Raw genomic sequence first — 19,888 nt, forward strand, 5'->3', positions numbered from 1 at the left:
GGTGATCACTTCAATTCAGTTCAGTCACTCAGTGGTGTCTGACTCTTTGCTATCCCACGCACTGCAGCACAACCAGGCCTCCCTGTCCATCACCAACTCCTGGAGTTTACTCAAGCTCATGTCCATTGAGTCAGTGATGCCATCCAAACATCTTATCCTTTGTTGTCCCCTGATCCTCCCTCCCTCAGCCTTTCCCAGCATCAGGGTTTTTTCAAATGGGACAGTTGGTCAAATCAGGTGGCCAAAGTATTAGAGTTTCAGCTTCGGCATCAGTCCTTCCAACGAATAACAGGACTGATTTCCTTGCAGTCCAAGGGACTCTCAAGAGTCTTCTCTAACAGTTTAAAAGCATCAATTCTTTGGCCCTCAGCTTTCTTTATAGTCCAACTCTCACATCCATACGTGACTCCTGGAAAAACCATAGCTTTGACTAGAGGGACCTTTGTTTGCAAAGTAATCTCTCTGCTTTTTAATATGCTGTCTAGGCTGGTCATAACTTTTCTTCCAAGGGGCATACATCTTTTAATTTCATGCCTGCAGTCACCACCTGCAGTGATTTTGGAGCCCCCCAAAATAAAGTCTGTCAGTGCAGTGGTGAGATCTCCTTGTTATTTTATTTCCAGTCCCTTAAGAGCAAATTATGTTGAACATCTTTTTATATGTTTGTTTGTCTTTGGATAGTTTCTTTGACAATTGTGTGTTCAGTTCTTTTGTCCATTATTTTAATTGGGATTGTTTACTTATTGGTGAGCTCTAAGAGTACTTTGAACAGTTTGGATACCAATTCTTTGAGGAAAAACTTTGTTTTATATGTGTTGTGCAAGTAGTTTTCTTTTTTTTTTTTAGTATGTGGCTTGTGTTTTCACTCCTTTTGCAGGGTAGAAGCTGTTAATTTTAATTTTCTTTTTTCTTCATGAAATGTGCTTTTGGTGTTGACATCACTAAGCAGATGATTTCTTACTTTTTTCTAGAAATTTTCTAGTTTGTGTCTGTTTTTTTGTTTGTTTGCTTGGTTATTTTTGTTTTGTTTTTACATTTAGATATATTATCCATTTTGAGTTAATTTTTGTTCAAACTTTTAGGTCTGACTGGGTTTTTCTTGACTTTTAGCGTGCTTTATAATGTTTTTTTTGTTGTTGTTGTTGTTGTGTCAGACATTATGTATCAGGCAATGGGGTCTGAGGTAAACAGGTCTTTACTTTGAAATTACATGTTAGTCTGACTTGGAGTTGGGTTGTGTTACATTTGTGGTAACTATAGGTTCATTATGCTTCATACTTCTCTATTTATATTTGCCTCTTCTCTTGTCTTTGGATTTGCCTAAGAACTTCTTAAACAGAGTCTGCTCCATACAGCATTTTAGCTGCAATCTATTCTTATTATGCCACATCCCTGTGGATGTGTTAATAGATTATGGGGGAAGAATTGTTTCTACAATCTTATGATTAAATCTCAGTGATTTGCTGAGCCTGGCTTCATGGCTTCTGAGTTTCACAAGGATTTCTTAGCTTCTGGCCCCTTAAGTGGGACAGGGAGGCCAGATAGGATTTGTTATGAATAAATGTCCTTCCCTGTAGGGCTTTTTAGGTGGCACAGTGATAAAGAATTCACCTGTCAAAGCAGGAGATGTGGGTTCAATCCCTGCATCAAGAAGATCCCCTGGAGGAGGAAATGGCAATCCACTCCAGTATTCTTGCCTGGAAAATCCCATGGACAGAGAAGCCTGGTGGGCTGCAGTTGATTGGGTCATGTTGGACATGACAGTGACAGAGCCAGCATGCACTATTGGGACAAGATTCTTTTAAAGTCCTTTTCTCCAGAGAGTAGGACTTTGTTATAGGAAATACTCTGGGAATATCTCAAAATTGCTATTTATATTCTCCCACTTCCAGAGGAAATTTTTCTTGACTCTTCACCATGAGTACATGGTAGGGTACCTGAAGTAAAGTTGGTTAAAATGTGAGGGCCCCACCTAAGACTTCAAGTCCTCCAGGAATTTTTCTCTTTTGTACTCAGCCTGCAGCATTTTATCAAAATTAAACATTTTGATAAATCAAATATTTCTACTTAAGTTTATGGCTTCAGTGATTTTTACTTTGGGTTACTTAATGTCTGCTATGTTCTCTAGATTTGCTTGGTCTTGTATATACGGGGTGCTAATGTGTCCTGTGATTTCCATTTTCTCATTAGCCCCACAAAATTAATTGATTTTAAGTTTACTCATATTTTTGTTTGTTTGTCTTTTATTTAAGATAAGAGCAAAAACTTCCAAGATCTTTACATGCTGGAGATGAAACTGAAAAATGCAGATTCTTGAGAAAAAATTAATTAAATGACTTCTTTAAATGTTTCAGTTCAGTTCAGTCTCTCAGTCGTGTCCGACTCGTTGCGACCCCATGAATTGCAGCACGCCAGGCCTCCCTGTCCATCACCAACTCCCGGAGTTCACTCAGACTCACGTCCATCGAGTCAGTGATGCCATTCAGCCATCTCATCCTCTGTCGTCCCCTTCTCCTCCTGCCCCCAATCCCTCCCAGCAGCAGTCTTTTCCAATGAGTCAACTCTTCGCATGAGGTGGCCAAAGTACTGGAGTTTCAGCTTTAGCATCATTCCTTCCAAAGAACACCCAGGGCTGATCTTCAGAATGGACTGGTTGGATCTCTTTGCAGTCCAAGGGACTCTCAAGAGTCTTCTCCAACACCACAGTTCAAAAGCATCAGTTCTTTGGCGCTCAGCTTTCTTCACAGTCCAACTCTCACATCCATACATGACCATTGGAAAAACCATAGCCTTGACTAGACGGACTTTTCTTGGCAAAGTAATGTCTCTGCTTTTGAATATGCTATCTAAGTTTAACCCCTTTTCACTACCGTATTTTTTGCTTTTCAATATTTCTTTTACCCTAGAATGGTACTTTAAAAGATGGTTAAAATGTACATATTTTGGCAAATGAAGCCCTGGCCCTCCTGATAAAAAGCAACATGGTCCTGTGGATCTGTGAGGACTATTGCTCAGAGGAATTAAGTGTACTTGCCAAGCAGTCAATGGCACCCTACTCCAGTACTCTTGCCTGGAAAATCCCATGGACGGAGGAGCCTGGTAGGCTGCAGTCCATGGGGTCACGAAGAGTCAGACACGACTGAACGACTTCACTTTCCCTTTTCACCTTCATGCATTGGAGAAGGAAATGGCAACCCACTCCAGTGTTATTGCCTGGAGAATCCCAGGGACAGGGGAGCCTGGTGGGCTGCCGTCTATGGGGTCACACAGAGTCGGACACGTTTGAAGTGATTTAGCAGCAGCAGCAGCAGCAGCAGCAGCCAAGCAGTCAAATGCTCATGTTCCCACAGGGTCAAGGAGGTAACATCAATGAGTTACTCACTCTGGTAATAATGAAACTGAGGATTAGATCCATTAGACATTCTTGCCTAATAAGCAGTAAATTTAAATAAATCTGCTTTTAATTGTCAATCTCACTTTAATTGTTCTTGCAAATCACATACCCTCCAAGCTTCATGTGGCTTTAGGCAATATATCATAAGATCCCTTTAACGTCCCCCTACAGATAACACCTCTTATAAATGTGTCATTATAGTAACATACAGTAACAGTTGTTTAAGTTGTTTTTCAGGAAGTTGAAGTTATTAATAATTTTAATCCAGCTCAAACTGGTGGAGACCACAGGACTTTCAACTGAGCCCACTTGAATGTCTGGTGGATATCCTCTGGGCATCAGAAGACCCCAAACTCCACCCTTGGATTGTGCTAAGGCCACTGTTTTCTGAACATCCATCCTATGAAGAAGTATGAAGCTCAGCAGCATTTGCTGAAAAATGATCATATCCTTTTTCCTGCTTCCAATCACTTTCTCCTGCACCACTGACCACCTATATTCTTTATTTCTTTAATTTGAGTAGTTGGTTTACCCACTTTATACTCTTTACCCATAAATAGCCCAGGGCCCTTACCTTTGGAAAGGTTGAATTGAGATTTATTCTCCATTTATTCACTTGGCTGCCTTGTGAATAAACTCTTTTTTGGCTACAAATCTCAGAGTCTCAGCATTTGGCTTACTGAGAAGTTGGGCAAAGTTGGTTTTGTAACAGTAACAGGAATATGGGCTGAGTCGCCAGATTACAGCATTTAAATTAAAAAAGAAATAGAGCAAGCAAAAAGTGTAACTGTGGGTTCTATACAGGATAACGACCACTAATTTTTCATTTGTTATTCATGTGGCTTATTTACTCATACAGTTCCTGCTATGTAGGCTCAAGAAATAAAATATTTTAGATGAGCAAAAAGGAAATTTTATCTATGATAAAGGAATTATGTTTTCAGGAATGGAAGTGAATTCTTCTGTTATCCTACATGCACAGGAATTTGCTGATGAACTGAATTTCTTATTCATATAGTGTCTCCACTATATGAATATTAAATGAAAAGTCATACTAAAGTATTTACTTGATTGTCCCATGGCCAGAGGAGCCTGGTAGGCTGCAGTCCGTGGGGTTGCTAAGAGTCAGACACGACTGAGCGACTTCACTTTTACTTTTCACTTTCACGCATTGGAGAAGGAAATGGCAACCCACTCCAGTATTCTTGCCTGGAGAATCCCAGGGACAGTGGAGCCTGGTGGGCTGCTGTCTATGGGGTCGCAGAGTCGGACACAACTGAAGTGACGCAGCAGCAGCAGACTAACTTTAAGAACTCCTATTGTAAACTCACTATCCCATTCTTCAATATCTCCTGGAAGTCTGTCAGTTCAGATTCTAGGAGCAAGAACATAATTTTAGAAAGCAATTTTACAAGCTAGTAATTGGAATTAAATTATTCATTATATTTGACCTGGTAATTCTACTTTTAAATTTACCCTTAAGAGCAAACATATAATACTGGCACATATTTATGTGAAGATCATCCCTGTGTATAAAACAAATAAAGGATATGCACAAAGAAAATCAGCTTTTAAAGTAAGTAAAGCTATGAAATAGTAAAATGATTACATAATTGGATGTAGATATTAAAATTATGTGCACAAACCATAACAGGGAATATATAAGTATATTAAAAAGTGAAAATCTGTATTTGTAGTAATCTAAAACAGCATGCATAAAAGAGGGAAATGCATACCTAAGTTTAAAGACCATTATTTCTGAGTTCAGTCATCTTTTTATTTTCTTGTCCAGTTTCTGTCATAAAGTTTATTACAACTTGTTTTAATCACTCCCATTGTATTAATCAGTTTGGGTTGGCATAATAAAATGCCTCCAGACTGAGTGGCTTAAACAATAGAAATTTGATTTTTATAGTTCTGGAGATTGGAAATCTAAGGTGCCAGAGGGTTGGTGTCTGGTGTCAGCTCACTCCTTACACTGTGCCCTCACTGGGCTTTCTATGAGTACCAGTGGAGAAAGAGTGAGAGAAGAAGAGAGAAAATATGAGCAAGTGAGAAAACTGTTGACTTTTCTTACAAGAGGACTCATGCCCTTGTGAGAGCACTGTAGAAGATGCACAACTTCCCCTTGCCTATCTTAGGTTTTCTGCTGGTACTTTAAAAAAATGATAGACTAACATGAGAAAAACAATCTATTAACAAGCAAGTACATATAACCTAAACCAAAAATGATTCAAATTAACAATTTTGAATCCCACCTTCTATAGCATCTCCATCAAAGAATAATAAATTTGTAGAAAAATGACAGGGGGAAAAAAAGGCAATTTGCAGTTTCCAAGGGTGGCAAATTGTGGGAAGTGCATATATGGGAGGAAAAAAATAGAGTTGAGGTTTGTTTACAGATTTCTGCTGTGCCTTCTCTGGGTTTGATAAGACTCAGCCTTTAAGAAAATTATTTATATCATGCCTTTAGGCCCCAAAGGGGAAGATTTTTTCTGCTCTTTCTTGACTGACTTCATTATAAAATAATTTTTATGTCAAAGAGGAATATTTTAGGTTGTCATATTTTGGTTTCCTTTAGGACCATTCTCATGATCTCATCTAAACCTAATTAAATCCCAAAGGTATCATGAAAAACATTGAGGATGAGGGTTTCAACATATGGATTTGGAATAGGGGGGCATATTACAGAATTCAATACATTGCAACCATTTTAGGTATTGTGTTTTCTTATTTTTGACTGATTTTATGAACGTAAAATGATATTTTGATATTCCTTTACTTGGTATTTATTTAATTGTTTATGCTTTTGTATAATTTCTCATGTGTTGTTTACTTGTGTTGTGAGTTTATATCCTTTCCACATTTAACTATTGGGATATCATTTTATGTCTGTATTTGAATGAGATCTTTATATTCTGTACATATGTACTATTTAATTTTTATTGGGTCCAAGTTTGCCTTTAAAGTATTTTTTTTAATTTAATTTCTTTGTTGTTTCTCTTTTGTTATTTCAGTTAACATTAGAGATATTTCTGTGTTATAGCTGAACGCTACACAGAATCTGACACAATATTGATTCTAATTCTTTCCATTTTCATTATGGATTCTTTCCCTTCATGAAGACTCTGTGAAGCTTGCCCATATCTTCAGTTCTTTTTACCATTTTCCTCCAGTAACTGTGTCATTATTCATAATCACTTGGAAAATATTTATTGAGTTTTCATTATAAGTCAGGAACATTTTGTAGGCATCTTAATTTTTAATCATGAATTAAGAAATTTCCTGTCTTCATAGACTTTATATTGCAGAGTGATAGAAAGATATAAAAAATAGGCCAATAAAATAACATCAGAGAGTGATAAATGCTAGTAAGAAAAATGAAAGCAGAGTATGGATGTAAATTATACTAATAATACGTTTTTTTTTCTTTAAAAGTTGGTAAGTTCCAGCAAACATTTCATAAAGAATTAAAACAAAGTTTTCACAAACTCTTCCTAAAATGAAAGCAGGAACACCACTCAATCACTCTATGAGGCCTGGCACTACCCTTGATTCCACATCGATGACATGAGAAAACAAAATGCCAGCTCACCATCTCTCATGGACACTTCCCCTCTTAAAACAAACAAATTAAAAAAGGCAGAAAAAAAAAAAAAAAAAAGAACTAGAAAACTAAACTTGGTAACATAAACAAAACTGATTATACACCATGTTAATTTTGATTCATCTCACAAACACAGTGTTGGATTGTTGTTTTTGTTGTTTTTAGTTGCTAAGTAATGTCTGACTCTATTAGAACCCCATGGACTACAGCTCACCAGTCTCATCTGTCAATGGGATTTCCCAGGCAATAATATATTGCCATGTTCAACTCCAGGGGATTTTCCCAACCTAGGGATTGAGCCCATGTCTCCTGCATAGGTAGCTGGATTCTTTATCACTGAGCCATCTGGAAAGTCCATCGTTGGCTTGCCAGTTACTTAAGTCATGTCTGACTCTTTGCCACCCCATGGACTGTAGCACATCAGGGTCAGGTTTCCCTGTCCTTCACTCTCTCTTTGAGTTTGTTCAAACTTATGTCCATTGTGTTGATGATGCCGTCCAACCATCTCATCCTCTGTTACACCCTTCTCCTCCTGCCCTCAATCTTTCCCAGCAGTAGGGTCTTTTCTAATGAGTCAACTCTTTGCATTGGGTGGCCAAAGTATTGAAGCTTCAGCTTCAGTATCAGTCCCTCCAATGAATATTTAGGGTTGATTTCCTTTAGGAATGACTGGCTTGATCTCCTTGCTGCCCAAGGGACTCTCAAGAGTCTTCTCCAACACCACATTTCAAAAGCATCAATTTTTCCATGGGCTCAGCCTTCTTGATGGTCCAAGTCTCACACCTGTACGTGACTACTGGAAAAACCATAGCTCTGATTATACAGAACTTTGGCATCAAAGTGATGTCTCTGCTTTATAATATGCTGTCTAGGTTTATCATAACTTTCCTTCCAAGAAGAAAGCATTTTTTTTTTTTTAATTTCATGGCTGCAGTCACTGTCTGCAGTGATTTTGGAGCCAAAGAAAATAAAGGTTGCCACTGTTTTCACTTTTTCTCCATCTATATACCATGAAGTGACGGGATTGGATGCCCCGATCTTAGTTTTCTGAATGCTGGGTTTTAAGCCAGCCTTTTCACCCTTTTTCACTTTCATCAAGATGCTCTTAAGTTTCTCCTCACTTTCTACCATTAAAAAGGTATCTTCTGCCTATCTGAGGTTGTTGCTATGTCTCCTGGCAATCTTGATTCCAGTTTGTGCTTCATCCAGCCCAGCATTTCACATGATGTACTCTGCATAGAAGTTAAATAAGCAGGGTGATGATATACAGCCTTGCTGTACTTCTTTCCCAATTTGGAACCAGTCCATTGTTCTATGTGTGGTTCTAACTGTTGCTTCTTGACCTGCATATAGGTTTCTCAGGAGGCAGGTAAAGTGGTCTGATATTCCCATCTCTTCAAGAATTTTCCACAGTTAGTCGTGATCCATACAGTCAAAGGTTTTAGCATGGTCAATTAAGCAGAGGTAGATGTTTTTCTGGAATTACCTAGCTATTCTATGATCCAACTAATGCTGGCAATTTTGTCTCTGGTTCTTCTGCCTTTTTAAAATCCACATTGGGGGGCAGTCCTAAGATGGTGGAGGAATAGGACAGGGAGACCACTTTCTCCCCTACTAATTCATCAAAAGAACATTTGAACGCTGAGTAAATTCCACAAAACAACTTCTGAATGCCAGCAAAGGACATCAGGGACCCAGAAAAGCAGCCCATTATCTTCAAAAGGAGGTAGGAAAAAATATAAAAGATAAAAAGAGAGACAAAAGAGGTAGGGATGGAGCTCCATCCCAGGAAGAGAGTCTTAAAAAAGAGAGAAGTTTCCAAACACCAGGAAACACTCTCACTGCCGAGTCTGTGGCAAGCCTTGGAACCACAGAGGGCAACATAACCGGGAGGAAAAATGAATAAATAATTTAAACCCACAGATTACATGCCCAATGTTAACTCCCCCAGTGGAGAAGCAGTGCAGATGCCTGCATCCACCACTAGCAAGCAGGAGCTGGGCAGGGAGGCACAGGCTGCATTGCTTAGAGTAAGGACCTGGCCTGAAGGTCCCAAGGCAATCTGAGAGAACTAACTTGGGATAGCAAACCAGACTGTGGGACAGCTACCACGAGAAAAGCCCTAACCTAAGACACCACCAGGCCCGCTCACAGAACAAAGGACTAAGCAGAGCTAGCTGGCTGCAGACTGGGCCTTCCTCCTCCAGGCAGGCGAGGGCAGCCAGAGCCGGAAGGGGGCAATTGTGACCCCAGAGAGACATTATCTACCAAACTGCAAGCAGGCTTCATTGCTAACCAAGACTTCTTGGGATTCTAGATGGTCAACATCTGCCTGAGAAGGTGTGCCAGATGTACGCCCAGAAAACCAAGCGGCAGGGATGGGGGAGGCAGTAAGTCACAGTGACAACACTCACCAAGCACCTGGTCACCTAAGCTGCTCGGACCTGGGAAGGGCACAAAACGCAGGCCCAACCGAGTCTGCACCTCTGAGGACTACCCGAGTACCTGAAACTGAATGGCTTAGACCTGGGAGGTGCATACAACCCAGGGCTGGCCTCAGACAGTTCCTGGCAGAGCAACCTAGAGCCTAAGCAGTGTAGACAGGGAAACCACACACGCCATGAGCAGGGGGCAAACCCAGTGTGGCCGAGACACTGAGAGCACACACCAGTGTTATTTGTTTGCAGCATCCCTCCCTACCAACAGCACGACTGAAGGAGTGAGACTAAAAAAGTGTCCACCACCGCCCCCTTGTGTCAGGGCGAAAATTAGACACTGAAGAGACCAGCAAACAGAAGCTAAAACAGAGGGAACTCCTTGGAAGTGACAGGTGCAAGAGATTAAAACCTGTAGTTAGCACCGATTACATTGGAAGGGGACTATAGATCTTGAGAAATACAAGCCGGATCAAGGAACTATCCGAAAATGAACTGACCCCACACTGCCCACAACAACACCAGAGAAAGTCATATATATATATATATTTTTTTTTCTATTTTTACTATCATTCTTTAATTTTTTAAAATTATTTTAAGTCCTTTATTACTTCTTTAATTTTCATTTTTATAACCTACTATTACTTTGCCAATGGAGAAGGCAATGGCACCTCACTCTTGTACTCTTGCCTGGAAAATCCCATGGACAGAGGAGCCTGGTGGGCTGCAGTCCATGGGATCGCGAAGAGTCAGACACGACTGAGCAACTTCACTTTCACTTTTCACTTTCATGCATTGGAGAAGGAAATGGCAACCCACTCCAGTGTTCTTGCCTGGAGAATCCCAGGGACGGGGGAGCCTGGTGGACTGCCATCTATGGGGTTGCACAGAGTCAAACACGACTGATGTGACTTAGCAGCAGCAGCAGCATTACTTTGCAAAAAATTAAAAAAAAAAAAGACCCTATTTTTTAAAGCAAACTTCATATATATATATATATATATATATATATATATAATTTTTGTTACTTTTTTTTCTTTAATATTGTATTTTTGAAAATCCAACCTCTACTCTAGATTTTTAATGTTTGCTTTTTGGTATTTGTTATCAATTTGTACCTTTAAGAACCCGATCTTCAGTACCCATTTTTACTTGGGAGTGAAATTACTGGCTTGACTGCTCTCTCCCCCTTTGGACTCTCCTTTTTCTCCACCAGGTCACCTCTATCTCCTCCCCCCCTCCTCCCCTTCTCTTCTCTACCCGACTCTGTAAATCTCTTTGTGTGTTCTGGATGGTGGAGAACACTTAGGGAACTGATTACTGGCTGGATCTCTCTCCTTTTGATTCCCCCCTTTATCTTACTGGTCACCTCTGTCTCCTTCCTCCCTCTTCTCTTCTCTGTATAACTTCATAAACATCTCTGAGGGGTGCAGACTGTGGAGAGCACATAGGGAACTGATTACTGGCTAGCTTGCTCTCTCCTCTTTTGATTCCACCTCATCTCATTTGGGTCACCCCTATCTCCCTCCTCTCTCTTCTCTTCTCCATGAAACCCTGTGAACCTCTCTTGGTGTCCTTTACTGGGGAGAAACTTTTCATCTTTAACCTAGATGTTTTATCAATGGTGCTGTATGGATGGAGAAGTCTTGAGGCTACTGTAAAAATAAGACTGCAAACCAGAAGTAGGAGGCTTAAGTCCAAATCCTGAGAACACCAGAGAACTCCTGACTCCAGGGAGCATTAATCGACAGGAGCTCATCAAACACCTCCATACCTACACTGAAACCAAGCACCACCCAAAGGCCAACAAGTTCCAGAGCAAGACATACCACACAAATTCTCCAGCAACACAGGAACATAGCCGTGAACTTCAATATACATGCTGCCCAAAGTCACTCCAAACCCACTGACATCTCATAACTCATTACTGGACACTTCATTGCACTCTAGAGAGAAGAAATCCAGCTCCACCCACCAGAACACAGATACAAGCTTCCCTAACCAGGAAATCTTGACAAGCCAACTGTCCAACCACACCCACAGTGAGGAAACTCTACAATAAAGAGAACTCCACAAACTGCCAGAATACTGCAAGGCCACCCCAAACACAGCAATATAAACAGGATAAAGAGGCAGAGAAATACCCAGCAGGTAAAGGAACAGGATAAATTCCCACCAAACCAAACAAAAGAGGAAGAGATAGGGAATCTACCTGATAAAGAATTCTAAATAATGATAGTGAAATTGATCCAAAATCTTGAAAACAAAATGGAATAACAGATAAATAGCCTGGAGACAAGGATTGAGAAGGTGCAAGAAAGGCTTAAAAAGAACCTAGAAGAAATAAAAAAGAGTCAATATGTAATGAATAACTGAGATCAAAAACACTTTGGAGGCAACAAATAGTAGAATAATGGAGGCAGAAGATAGGATTAGTGAGGTAGAAGATAGAATGGTAGAAATAAATGAATAAGAGAGGAAAAAAGAAAAACGAATTAAAAGAAATGAGGACAATCTCAGAGACCTTTGGGACAATGTTAAACACCCCAACATTCGAATCATAGGAGTCCCAGAAGAAGAAGACAAAAAGAAAGACCATGATAAAATACTTGAGGAGATAATAGTTGAAAACTTCCCTAATATGGGGAACGAAATAATCACCCAAGCCCAAAAAACCCAGAGAGTCCCAAACAGGATAAACCCAAGGCGAAACACCCCAAGACACATATTAATCAAATTAACAAAGATCAAACACAAAGAACAAATATTAAAAGCAGCAAGGGAAAAACAACAAATAACACACAAGGGGATTCCCATAAGGATAACAGCTGACCTTTCAATAGAAACTCTTCAGGCCAGGAGGGAATGGCAGGACATACTTAAAGTAATGAAAGAAAATAACCTACAGACCAGATTACTGTACCCACCAAGGATCTCATTCAAATATGAAGGGGAAATCAAGAGCTCTATGGACAAGCAAAAGCTGAGAGAATTCAGCACCACCAAACCAGCACTCCAACAAATGCTAAAGGATCTTCTCTAGATAGGCACACAGAAAGGGTGATAAACTCGAACCCAAAACAATAAAGTAAATGGCAACAGGATCATACTTATTAATGATTACCTTAATCATAAGTAGGTTGATTAGCCCTGGGATTTCTTTGGAAGGAATGATGCTAAAGCTGAAACTCCAGTACTTTGGCCACCTCATGCGAAGAGTTGACTTATTGGAAAAGACTCTGATGCTGGGAGGGATTGGGGGCAGGAGGAGAAGGGGACGACAGAGGATGAGATGGCTGGATGGCATCACTGACTCGATGGACATGAGTCTGAGTGAACTCCGGGAGTTGGTGATGGACAGGGAGGCCTGGCGTGCTGCGATTCATGGGGTTGCAAAGAGTTGGATACAACTGAGCGACTGAACTGAACTGAAGTAGGTTGAATGCCCCAACCAAAAGACAAAGACTGGCTGAATGGATACAAAAACAAGGCCCCTATATATGCTGTCTACAAGAGACCCACTTCAAAACAAGGGACACATACAGACTGAAAGTGAAGGGCTGGAAAAAGATATCCCATGCAAACAGAGACCAAAAGAAAGCAGGAGTAGCAATACTTATATCAAATAAAATAGACTTTAAAACAAAGGCTGTGAAACGAGACAAAGAAGGACACTACATAATGATCAAAGGATCAATCCAAGGAGAAGATATAACAATTATAAATATATATGCACCCAACATAGGGGAACCACCATATGTAAGACAAATGCTAACAAGTATGAAAGGGGAAATTAACAATAACACTATAATAGTGGGAGACTTTAATACCCCACTCACACCTATAGATAGATCAACAAAACAGAAAATTAACAAGGAAACACAAACTTTTAAATGATACAATAGACCAGTTAGACCTAATTGATATCTATAGGACATTTCACCCCAAAACAATGACATTCACCTTTTCCTCAAGTGCACACGGAACCTTCTCCAAGATAGACCGCATCCTGGGCCATAAATCTAGTCTTGGTAAATTCAAAAAAATTGAAATCATTCCAAGCATCTTTTCTGACCACTATGCAGTAAGATTAGATCTCAATTACAGGAGAAAAACTATTAAAAATCCCAACATATGGAGGCTGAAAAACACAGTGCTGAATAACCAATAAATCACAGAAGAAATAAAAAAAGAAATCAAAATATGCATAGAAATGAATGAAAATGAAAACAAAATAACCCAAAAACCTGTGGGACACTGTAAAAGCAGTGCTAAGGGGAAGGTTCATAGCAATACAGGCATACCTCAAGACACAAGAAAAAAGTCAAATAAATAACCTAACTCTACATCTAAAGCAACTAGAAAAGGAAGAAATGAAGAACCCCAGGGTTAATAGAAGGAAACAAATCTTAAAAATTAGGGCAGAAATAAATGCAAAAGAAACAAAAAAGACCATAGCAAAAATCAACAAAGCCAAAAGCTGGTTCTTTGAGAGGATAAATAAAATTGACAAACCATTAGCCAGACTCGTCAAGAAACAAAGGGAGAAAAATCAAATCAATAAAATTAGAAATGAAACTGGAGAGATCACAACAAACACAGAAATACAAAGGATCATAAGAGACTACTATCAGCAATTATATGCCAATAAAATGGACAACCTGAAAGAAATGGACAAATTCTTAGAAAAGTACAACTTTCCAAAACTGGACCAGGAAGAAATAGAAAATCTTAACAGACCCATCACAAGCATGGAAATTGAAAATGTAATCAGAAATCTTCCAGCAAACAAAAGCCCAGGTCCAGACGGCTTCACAGCTGAATTCTACCAAAAATTGAGAGAAGAGCTAACACCTATCCTACTCAAACTCTTCCAGAAAATTGCAGAGGAAGGTAAACTTCCAAAGTCATTTTATGAGGCCACCATCACCCTAAAACCAAAACCAGAAAAAGATGCCACCAAAAAAGAAAACTACAGGCCAATATCACTGATGAACATAGATGCAAAAATCCTTAACAAAATTCTAGCAATCAGAATCCAACAACATATTAAAAAGATCATACACCATGACCAAGTGGGCTTTATCCCAGGCATGCAAGGATTCTTCAATATCCGCAAATCAATCAATGTAATACACCACATTAACAAATTGAAAAATAAAAACCATATGATTATCTCAATAGATGCAGAGAAAGCCTTTGACAAAATTCAACATCCATTTATGATAAAAACTCTCCAGAAAGCAGGAGAGGAAGGAACATACCTCAACATAATAAAAGCTCTATATGACAAACCCACAGCAAACATTATCTTCAATGGTGAAAAATTGAAAGCATTTCCTCTAAAGTCAGGAACAAGACAAGGGTGCCCACCTTCACCACTATTATTCAACATGTTTTGGAAGTTTTGGCCACAGCAATCAGAGCAGAAAAAGAAATAAAAGGAATCCAAATTGGAAACGAAGAAGTAAAACTCTCACTGTTTGCAGATGACATGATCCTCTACATAGAAAACCCTAAAGACTCCACCAGAAAATTACTAGAGCTAATCAATGAATATTGTAAAATTTCAGGATATAAAATCAACACACAGAGGTCCCTTGCATTCCTATACACTAATAATGAGAAAACAGAATGAGAAATTAAGGAAACAATCCCATTCACCATTGCAACAAAAAGAATAAAATACTTAGGAATATATCTACCTAAAGAAATGAAAGACCTATATATATAAAACTATAAAACACTAGTGAAAGAAATCAAAGAGGACACTAATAGATGGGGAAATATACCATGTTCATGGATGGGAAGAATCAATATAGTGAAAATGAGTATACTACCCCAAGCAATCTATAGATTCAATGCAATCTCTATCAAACTACCAATGGTATTTTTCAGAGCTAGAACAAATAATTTCACAATTTGTATGGAAATACAAAAAACCTTGAATAGCCAAAGCAATCTTGAGAAAGAAGAATGGAACTGGAGGAATCAACCTGCCTGACTTCAGGCTCTACTACAAAGCCACAGTCATCAAGACAGTATGGTACTGGCACAAAGACAGAAATATAGATCAATGGAACAAAATAGAAAGCCCAGAGATAAATCCATGCACCTATGGACACCTTATCTTTGACAAAGGAGGCAAGAATATACAATGGAGAAAAGACAATCTCTTTAACAAGTGGTGCTGGGAAAACTGGTCAACCACTTGTAAAAGAATGAAACTAAAACACTTTCTAACACCATAGTGAAATCCTTCAGTCGTGTCGGACTCTTTGTGACCCCATGGACTACAGCCCACTAGACTCCTCTGTTCATGGAATTCTCCAGGCAAGAATACTGGAGTGGGTTTCCATACCCAAAAATAAACTCAAAATGGATTAAAGATCTAAACATAAGAGCAGAAACTATAAATCTCTTAGAGGAGAATATGGGCAAAACACTCCCTGGCATAAATCACAGCAGGATCCTCTATGACCCACCTCCCAGAATGTAGGAAATAAAAGCAAAAATAAACAAATGGAACCTAATTAAAATTAAAAGCTTCTGGATGTGAGAGTTGGACTGTGAAGAAGGCTGAGCACTGAAGAATTGATGCTTTTGAACTGTGGTGTTGGAGAAGACTCTTGAGAGTCCCTTGGACTGCATGGAGATCCAACCAGTCCATGCTGAAGGAGATCAGCCCTGGGATTTCTTTGGAAGGAATGATGCTAAAGCTGAAACTCCAGTACTTTGGCCACCTCATGTGAAGAGTTGACTCATTGGAAAAGACTCTGCTGCTGGGAGGGATTGGGGGCAGGAGGAGAAGGGGACGACAGAGGATGAGAAGGCTGGATGGCATCACTGACTCGATGGACATGAGTCTGAGTGAACTCCGGGAGTTGGTGATGGACAGGGAGGCCTGGCATGCTGCAATTCATGGGGTCGCAAAGAGTTGGACACGACTGAGTGACTGATCTGATCTGATCTTACCTGCACAACAAAGGAAACTATAAGCAAGGCGAAAAGAGAGCCTTCAGAATGGGAGAAATATTAGCAAATGAAGCAACTGGCAAAGAATTAATCTAAAAAATATACAAGAAACTCCTGCAGCTCAATTCCAGAAAAATAAATGACCTAATCAAAAAATGGACCAAAGAACTATATAGACATTTCTCCAAAGAAGACATACAGTTGGCTAACAAACACATGAAAAGATGATCAACATCACTCATTATCAGAGAAATGCAAATCAAAACCAGAATGAGGTACAATTTCACGCCAGTCAGAATGGCTGCTATCCAAAAGTCTACAGGCAATAAATGCTGGAGAGGGTGTGGAGAAAAGGGAACCCTCTTACACTGTTGGTGGGAATGCAAACTAGTACAGCCACTATGGAGAACAGTATGGAGATTCCTTAGATCAGATCAGATCAGATCAGATCAGTCAAAGCTAGAAATAGAACTGCCTTATGACCCAGCAATCCCACTGCTGGGCATACACACTGAGGAAACCAGAATTGAGAGAAGTGTACCCTAACGTTCATCGCAGCACTGTTTATAATAGCCAGGACATGGAAGCAATCTAGATGTTCATCAGCAGATGAATGGATAAGAAAGCTGTGGTACATATACACAATGGAGTATTACTCAGCTATTAAAAAGAATTCATTTGAACCAGTTCTAATGAGGTGGATGAAACTGGAGGCTATTATACAGAGTGAAGTAAGCCAGAAAGAAAAACACCAATACAACAGTATACTAATGCATATATATGGGATTTAGAAAGATGGTAATGATAACCCTGTATGCAAGACAGCATAGGAGACACAGATGTATAGAACAGTCTTTGGACGCTGTGGGAGGGGGCAAGGGTGGGATGATTTGGGAGAATGGCATTGAAACATGTATAATATCATATGTGAAATGAATCACCAGTCCAGGTTCAGTGCAGGATACAGGAAGCTTGGGGTTGGTGCACTGGGATGACCCAGAGGGATGGTATGGGGAGGGAGGTGGGAGGGGGGTTCAGGATGGGGAACACGTGTACACCCGTGGTGGATTCATGTTGATGTATGGTGAAACCAATACAATATTGTAAAGTAATTAGCCTCCAATCAAAATAAATAAATTTATATTAAAAATAAATAAAATACACATTGTACATCTGGAAGTTCTCGGTTCACGTACTGTTGAAGCCTAGCTTGAAGGATTTTGAGCATTACTTTTCTGGCATGTGAAATGTATGCATTTGTATGGTAGTTTTAATATTCTTTGGCACTGCCCTTCCGAAAATTAATCGATTCTTCAGATGGGAAAAGAACAAGCAGAATCATCTTTTGTTGTTGAAGGTATGATCTTGTATATAAAACTTGTTACGAATTCTAATAGGAAGCTTTTAGTCTTCATTTAAGAGACCTTGAAATCTTGATATACATGAACCATGAACTTCCAGATGTTCAAGCTGGTTTTAGAAAAGGCAGAGGAACCAGAGATCAAATTGTCAACATCCGCTGGATCATCAAAAAAGCAAGAGAGTTCCAGAAAAAACATCTATTTCTGCTTTATTGACTATGCCAAAGCCTTTGACTGTGTGAATCACAATACACTGTAGAAAATTCTGAAAGAGATGGGAATACCAGACCATCTGACCTGCCTCTTGAGAAACCTATAGGCAGGTCAGGAAGCAAAAGTTAGAACTGGACATGGAACAACAGACTGCTTCCAAATAGGAAAAGGAGTACATCAAGGCTGTATATTGTCACCCTGCTTATTTAACTTCTATGCAGAGTACATCATGAGAAATGCTGGGCTGGAAGAAGCACAAGCTGGAATCAAGGTTGCTGGGAGAAATATCAATAACCTCAGATATGCAGATGACACCAGCCTTATGGCAGAAAGTGAAGAGGAACTCAAAAGCCTCTTGATGAAAGTGAAAGTGGAGAGTGAAAACGTTGGCTTAAAGCTCAACATTCAGAAAACAAAGATCATGGCATCTGGTCCCATCACTTCATGGGAAATAGATGGGGAAACAGTGGAAACAGTGGCTGACTTTATTTTTCTGGGCTCCAAAATCACTGCAGATGGTGACTGCAGCCATGAAATTAAAAGACACTTACTCCTTGGAAGAAAAGTTATGACCAACATAGATAGCATATTAAAAAGCAGAGACATTACTTTGCCAGCAAAGGTCCATCTATTCAAGGCTATGTTTTTTCCAGTGGTCATGTATGGATGTGAGAGTTGGACTGTGAAGAAAGCTGAGTGCCGAAGATTTGATTCTTTTGAACTGTGGTGTTGGAGAGGACTCCTGAGAGTCCCTTGGACTGCAAGGAGATCCAACCAGTCCATTCTAAAGGAGATCAGCCCTGGGTGTTCTTTGGAAGAAATAATGCTGAAGCTGAAACTCCAATACTTTGGCAACCTCATGCAAAGAGTTGACTTATTGGAAAAAACTGATCCTGGGAGGGATTGAGGGCAGGGGGAAAAGGGGACGACAGAGGATGAGATGGCTGGGTGGTATCACCAACTCGATGAACATGAGTTTGAGTGAACTCTGGGAGTTGGTGATGGACAGGGAGGCCTGGCATGCTGCTATTCATGGGGTCGCAAAGAGTCGGACATGACTGAGCAACTGAACTGAACTAAACTGAAGTTTTGAGGAAGGAGGAGACATTATAAGTTCCTTGACTTGTAAAATGTTACTATTAAGATGACTATTATTAACAAGGTTGTTCTGATCAAGTTTTTTTTTTTTAATGGTTATCAAAAATATGCTGGAGTTTGATATAGAATATAAAATACAATAGCAGTAATCATTTGGTTTTGCCATGCTTTAAAGAAAAAAATGTTCTTTTCCTCAAGCTGTTTCCTTTTGAACCAAGCCATTGTGGCTTCAGATTTTCTGTAATAGTCTCAAATATCTGATGTATCTTTAAATATTGGACAAGCATATCCTCTTTCTTAAAATGACAGGCAGAGAGAAGTATTCATTAGGAGAGTCCCTGAAGACATTGTATTATCAGAAAGATGCAAAAACTTCAAACAGACCACATCTAAACACAATATATATGGAATGAAAGGAAAATGAAAATGCTGTATCATAATGTCTGTTAGTCAGCCCTGCAACCACAAATTAGAATTTGTCTTGCATATTTAAAAATTGCTGACAGAACAGATCTTATAAGTTTCATTACAAGAAAAATATGTATGTATAAACAAAATATGGTGACAGGTGTTAACTAGACTTATGGAGGTGAACAGTTTACAATTTCTCTAAATGTTGATTCACTATACTGTACATATGAAATGAAAATAATTTTATATGTTGATCATATGTCAACAACAGTAAAATAAGAAGTAAGAGAGTGCCTGAGTATATACAATTTAAAGTTAGATTTTTTGCTCTTCTTCTTTGTGTTCTGTCACAATCATAGTGTTATTACATTTCCAATATACTCTCCTAATTCTG

Source organism: Bubalus kerabau, chromosome 11 (genome assembly GCF_029407905.1).
Source record: "Bubalus kerabau isolate K-KA32 ecotype Philippines breed swamp buffalo chromosome 11, PCC_UOA_SB_1v2, whole genome shotgun sequence".
NCBI lineage: Eukaryota > Metazoa > Chordata > Mammalia > Artiodactyla > Bovidae > Bubalus > Bubalus kerabau.